Here is a 7548-nt window from a genome sequence, read left to right on the forward strand (position 1 = left end):
AACTTGAATTAATTAAAGTGATTAGACATCCAAAGTAAGGACCAGCAATACCAAGTTGTAACATATGGCAGTAATATGAGAAATGAAGTGACTTTCCCAAGCATCAAGTGAAAGGTATCTGATGACAATGTTTGGGGATTTAGATTCCACACAGGTAGAGAAGGTTGTGAATGTTGAAACCACAACAAGAATATTGCCCATGAGCTATTTGACAAAATGCTTAACTAAACATTAACATTGCATGTGACTTGTTTGTCTAATTGTCTTAGAGAAATAACAGTCTATCTTATCCAAGGCACATGAACTACTTCATTGAATACCATTAAATAATATTTACTTGAGGAATAGAGGCACGTGATATTACCTTGTTCTATGACCCATCAACTAGCTTCTCATCCAGCTCAACATCTACATGGATATGCATTTGAAATGTGAAACCATCAATAGCGAAAATGGGAATTGTAGCACAATATGTATGTGCAAACAATCTGAATGAAACTATAGCAATTCACACAAGTTGTTTGACATAACATCTCAACTAAACCACAGGCTGATACTTCTCCTTGCATTGGGTGAAATGGGAGAACGTTGAGTCAATTGCAAGAGTATCGTAGTCCAAAGGCATCTATGTGGATGCCAACTCTCAAATTATGGCATGCCACTCATCCAAGACTTAAGAGTCCATGCACAAAAGGGGGCTATCTTGATATAATGAAAAGCAATGTGCACGATTTGTCCTATTCACACCATCCAACATGCGATATACTGTTTCCCTACAACCACTAGTGGTAAAGGGATACTTATTTTGCTCACTCAATAAGAATGAAGAAATGGAAATATATGGTGTACTTCCTCTAATGCCTTTACATGGATAGGGTCTTCAATAAATTCATGAAACTATGAATCTTTTCGTAGCTACTTTGAGCTCGACATTATAGGTGTATGGTAATTGCTTTGAACATTGACAAAGCATTAACAAGGTCTGTGAGCTATTTGATGAAATGCCTCAAGGAATGTCACCGTAGAAAGGAATTGGAGAGGTTATGCAATGTACATGTAGTACAAATGATGGTACCAACAAGGCACATGAGTTGGTAAGCTCAAAATCTGAATCTCAAATCCTAAGAATGAAAGATTGCACATCAAGGAAGATTCATGGTCAAAGGCCTCCATTTATATAAGAACTTTGAAAAGTATGAAGGAAAAAATTGACATGATACTTTAAGTGAATTTGTATGCTTTGAAGCCAATAGTTTGAAAATACGAAGACATGGGAACATTGATCAAGGAATTCGATAAGCAATACTATGAGGTATAAATTCCAAGGCAAAGAGCCTCCTGTGATATTAACAAGTGCACTTCTCGAGATATTGGATACAAAGACAAGACATATGGAAATTGCAGACTTTGGGAAGATGATGAGCAGAGACGATCGCCTCTAGCACAACAAACATTGAAAGTGGTTTAGCCCATGCAAGAGGACATCCACTTGCAATTTAATATGTGGAACTAGTTTTGGAATGTGTTAAGGTGTATGGTCAAAATTCTAGGGACATCAAGACCTTGGGAGGTAATATTGTGGCGAGGCTAGATCCGATGTCTATTTCCATCACATTCAGATTGCCAGTAAGAGAAGAATTCATAGAAATCTCTAAAGAAGGTGCTCAAGGATACTTCAATCAGAATAAGAAAACATGTTTAAATGTTATTGCTAAGAGTTGACTGGATCAACCTAGAAGAGGACAGTCACAGTTACCAAGAGTGTTGCATAGAAATATCTTTAATGAAGACATTCCTAATATGATAATTCTCCTCAATAGGATAGTGGGAAATTAGACTGCTGAAGACTTTCAGGATTGGATGTTTTTATACATTAGTACCATCAGCACTGGAAAACAATTTATAGATTGGGGAGAAAAGATTAGTAATGCCCTTCATCATCAGTTAACCGAATTCAATGTGAATCAAGGGTTCTACATGTCCTCATACCTAATGTATGCAATTTCTAGTATGAAGTCATGGCCTGGTCTTAATCCTTATGGGGAGTATAACTTAACCGTGCAAATTTATAATTATTACCCCTAGTTGCAATTAAAACAAAGCAACACACACTTCCACAGGGTGAATGATGCTTTTCCTATGCTCACAGCCAAAGAGCTACAAGGAGATAGAGGACTCTGAATTTCTCTTGAATCAGCTAGTCTCATCAGTACTTATGGTAGCCTTTTCATACAGTACCCCCAATTCACTTACATCTGCATTGGAGGTTTTCAAGATTGTCCTCTTATGTTGCCTCGCTTCATAGATGATAGGTTGGTGCTTCCAGAAGTTTGTAGGCAAATTGGTCAAGCAAACAAAAGGTGCAGGAACAAAAGATCAATTCCTTTCCCAATTAGTGTTGGCCACTACAATTATCTTTCTTCTTTAGATGCTTAAAATATCGAGAGAACCATGGTGAACATGACTTTATACTCTTTCCACAATTGTTTCCCATTTGATGGTAGTGGGTATATTAAAAAAAACTTGGCACTAGGACCTGGCTATCTCCATTTCCCTACAATGGAAGACTATTGGGTGAACTCTAAAAATGACTTTGAAGTGAAAAGAAGGAACTAGATGAGATTCATGGTACAACAAATCATTGATTACAAAATGGGATGGGATGTGACAAGCATAAAAGATTATGGGTTAGACTTAATTGATCCTTTCTTTTTTGAGTGGATACAACTATTAGAATTGCCATACATTAATTGGTCACTGCCAGAATTGAAAGACCTCAAGGAAAGAACCTTCTTTGTGATTCAATTAATTGAGAACTGGTTAAAGAATAAAGTCAAAGAAGTCATGACTACTAGATCTATGGGAAGAGGTAGTGCAAAGAAAAATAATAATTCCTAGGAAGGTACATCAGTTTCAGTCATTCCACCTTCTATCCCTACTTCTTCTGGTTCTTTACATAGCACACAAGGTGGAGATGATGGTGAAGATCCAAATAAAAGAATTGATCTAGTTTCAGCATGCAAGCTCAACACAATAATCAGGAAGAGAAGATCAAAACCCAAGGAGAAGACTTTAAAACCAATTCAAAAATTGATAGATGAAGCTCCTGAGATGAATGCTTTACCATCATCATTTTTGGATGAGATGATTCAATCCATAACATTCCTTGCATGTTCATTGTCTCCTAAAAGTGCAGAAGCAACTCAAGAGGTGTCAGTTGTAGAGAATGTGCATAATTTGGATTTATCATCTATAGTCCTACAAGTTCCTTTAGTAATCAACTCATCTACCCATATCTCAACATCTTGGTTACAACAAAGTTTGGGGAGAAAGAAGAAAAGGATGATCCAATTGGAAGCACTAAATCTAGATATTGTAGGTGATTTAGTGCATAAAGGTATGAAGGTAAAGAAGACTAGAATTGATTCTAGACTGGTAGTGAATCCTACCTCAGGAAACCTATTCGTTGAAATTGCACAACTGTAACATCCACTTTTCAAAAGTCTTAATTAACAACTAACATATCAAAGAAATACAATTATTACTTCATTTTCATAGGAAGATAGTTATATCAATTATGTTCATGTTAATGAGATTAACAGTTAAAATTACTTAAACAAAAAACTCATAACAGACATTTTAAAACACCATCAATAAATTTACTATGGAAATTAAAATCTTCATACCATTGAATTCAAACCGAATATCAATGTAGGGATGCTTCTTTCGTCACCCAGATTAGTCCACAGATATCACTTAGGATCAATTTATGATTACCATCAAATACCACTATACCAAAATCAAATGACGGTTACCACTAAATACCACTATATCAATTAGGGCATCACATACCATTGTATCAATTAGGGCATCAATTACCATTGGATCATTTAGGGCATCAGATACCGATGTATCACTTAGGGCTTCAAATACCATTGTATCATTTAATGCATCAATTACCATTGGATCATTTAGGGTATCAGATACCACTGTATCATTTAGGGCTTTAGATACCACTGTAACATTTAGGGCTTCAGATACGATTGTATCATTCCTTTCCTTCTGATTTTCTTAACTGTGGCATTAACATAAGATTAGAAAATATGCTCATAATCATTATTCTTATAAGTAAAAAACTGAAATAAAAATCCTATAGATATATTCCATATTCAGTTAGAAGACCAGTCGATCTAACTGGTGGCCAAATATATTCACGATAAGAATTGTTTTCATTTAAAGAAATAATTGTAACGATAATACAACTCAATTAATCTTACCTTCTACTTGAACATACATCATAAAAGTGAAAATACCTATTTCTGACATACGTTTGAATGCATAGCTTATATTTATTTGATGCACGTCCAACATCTTCTGGAGAGGGAAACATTGTCAGGGGCTTAACCACCCAACCTCAGACCATAACTTATCCCCACACAATCTCTAACAAGAAAGGCCCTCCCTACCCAGAATAGACATGGAACATCTTGTCATCCAATGAGCATTTTGGTATCTAATCACGCCACTCAACTTGATAGGAGGAGAATACAATAAACATGATCTTGCATGAGCTATTAAATGATTCATTTTAAAAAAGATAAACATTGTTATGTCACATCTAATTCTGTTTCATGTTATTACAAATTCCTTTCTCTCACCTCTTCACCCTTCCATGGCTAAAGAATTGGTGAGTCCTAGGTGTTTGAAATCTCAGAGCAATCTAGCTCTGTCTATTGATTCTAAACTGAATCAAGATTAATATATATATTCTAGCTTATCACAATATATGATTTGAAGAGTGTGTTCTTGAGATTGCAAAAAATGTCTTTTGAATTTCAATGGCATATGAAATCATGATTTCACCACATGGTTACTTGGCTTTTTATTTGTCATAGACAACTCCTATTAAGCAAGATAATTTACAACATAAGTTATAGCTTACTGATGTATAAATCAAAATGTTGTAACAAATTAGGTAGAAATTATATTGCAATATTAGGATTTAGGTTAATCATATAACCTGATATATTTTGAAAGAAGAATGGAGTCTTGCTATAAATTCAACAAGCCTCCTTGAATGCCTGAGACTTTTATGGAAAGAAAGGAAGTAGGAGCCTAGCTGGCCGCTATGATTCAACCTCCCACAAACGTTCTTCAAGCACCAATATCCAATGCATCAAGACTGTATCAGGCGCTTGTTCTTCAGGTGCCAATATCCAATGTATCACGTTTTTGGCAATCAAGACTGTAAAATAAAACTTGGAATGTTATGGGCGGCAGTGATTTTCCAAATGGTATTTGCAAGTTCTCGACTTATGAAGGAAAGTCAAAAATGAGAGGAAGAGAGTTAGAAATGAGAGGAAGGTAGTTAGGTACTTGGAAAAAAGATACCTTTGTCCCTCACTCACAATTTCTTATAAAAGAAAAATGTGGCTCTTTGGCTTCCGTAACATAAAGAATATTTTGGCTCTTTGAACACCAATTTAAAATGTCAAGTGTTAAATTGGTTTTCAAACAAGAAAAAAATATAAAGATGGAAGAAGATTGAAGGTTATATTTAGAAAATATTATGGTTTATATCTATCTACATATACATAGATATATTAATGAGGTGGCATCATTTTATCATAAAGAAAATAATATTATGGTGTCACTTTATTTATATCTATGAGTACATACATAGGTATATATAATAATAATATAGTGAAAGATCATTTAAAATCTTTGGTGGTACGCATTATATTTTACTTAAATTATTTTATGTTTCTTAAATTATTTATTTAATAGCTCATGCGGTTCCATCGATTGTATCCTGATGTTCAAGTCACTAGGTCCTCAACCATGGTGATTCATGATTCATACCCATTTGCCTAGTGATGTTGATGCTCCTGTGCCTAATTCTTTTATGAAAATGCTTCCACCCCTTCGACATGCTTCCTACAAGGAAATTCTCTGCAGTTAAATTATATTACCATAACACGTTATTTAATCAGAAATAATCATAACGGCTAACTGCCTTTTCAATTCCATGAATTTGTGATAAATAATCAACTACCATCTTATTTTCACATGAAATTATAATGACTAACCATCTTACCATTTCACAGAATTATACCAAATTTAACTATCAACTAACTTCATGTGAACCTCAATGGCTATATGAACATTTTAAATTAGGTCAAAATTTGGGATGTAACAACAACCAGTCATAGAGAAGAACATAAACAAGGCAGACGAAGCTGATTTTAGCATAACTAAAGTGGATCTAGGTCAGACCACTCATGAGGGAAGAGAGCATAATTTTCAAGTGTCAGCTATTATCCTGATGGAATAGTTAAGGAGAGATAAACAAGCTAAGAATCAACTCAAGTGTCAAGTTTGAGCCCTTTCATTATGCATCTAATTGATGGTTGGTGATTCCTTTCCAGACCCTATTTCATCTACAGAAATAACAAGAGATCCCAAGAAGATGTTTGATCAAGAAACCATTCAAGACATAGGAGAATTCCAAACTTATGGTAAGATGGTGAAACCATAGATAAAATGCATGAAAGAACAAGCATGAAGCCTATTTCAAGAAGTTAAGGTTACATATGCTAAAGCGGATCACATACAATGAAACATTCAAAAAGAGTTAGCAACTCTCAAGGAACAAAAAACATTTTGGAGAGAACTTGATGATAATTTAGTAGAGATTAAAGGAATGGACAGCGACATAGTCAAATCATTGAAGTTAGTCACCAGTGGAGAAGAAGAGAAAATTGACATATTGCTGGAAAACATCAGATGGAAAAATGATAGCATGAATCAAAAATTGGATAAAGGAGAACGATTATTAAACTCTTGCAACCTACTAAAAAAGGACTTGGGGAATATACCAATGATTGTAGAAGGTATCCCTATTAGCGAACACACTCAAGCCAAACATATCTTCCATTTTGGAATGCATAGAGGTAAAGATTAGCACTAAGCTTGGTGGTAAATATAGTTCAAATGCTAACATTATGACGATATTGAGCAGTCTCTTAGTGGCATTGGACTCCTATATTCAAAACTTACTAGGTTACATCTTAGAGTTGGATGACGTTAGAAAGAGAGATGATCTATGCAAGTTGAAAATGTAGAGTTTAATCATCATAAAAAACAAGGATTTGGCATGTAAGTCATCAAATCATTTAGAGCATACAAGGTAAAACTAACTTAGCTACTCACAACACCTACAGATCAAAGAGAAAGCATAGAAAATATCAGTAATCATAGTTGAAAGTTAGAAGTGGATATGTCTAAAGTTGTCTTTATTTTTGTTTATATATTTTGTAAAGAGGTCAACTTTAGAATCAATTTTGGTTTTGGTCAATGTTTTAACTTTTTACAACTGAAGTTAAGTGGTGAAAGTTAGATTTGGTTATGAACTATCTTAGGAGTAGTCCAAACTCTAACTTTTTGAGTAGTTACAAACCTGAAAGGTTAGTTATTCTAGAATAGCTATAAATTCATGAATCTCAATGTAATAAGGGACTTTTTTTTGGACTTTAGAAAAAGGGAATA

Source organism: Cupressus sempervirens, chromosome 10 (assembly GCF_028749045.1).
Source record: "Cupressus sempervirens isolate cs-2001-9-10 chromosome 10, ASM2874904v1, whole genome shotgun sequence".
Classification (NCBI taxonomy): domain Eukaryota; kingdom Viridiplantae; phylum Streptophyta; class Pinopsida; order Cupressales; family Cupressaceae; genus Cupressus; species Cupressus sempervirens.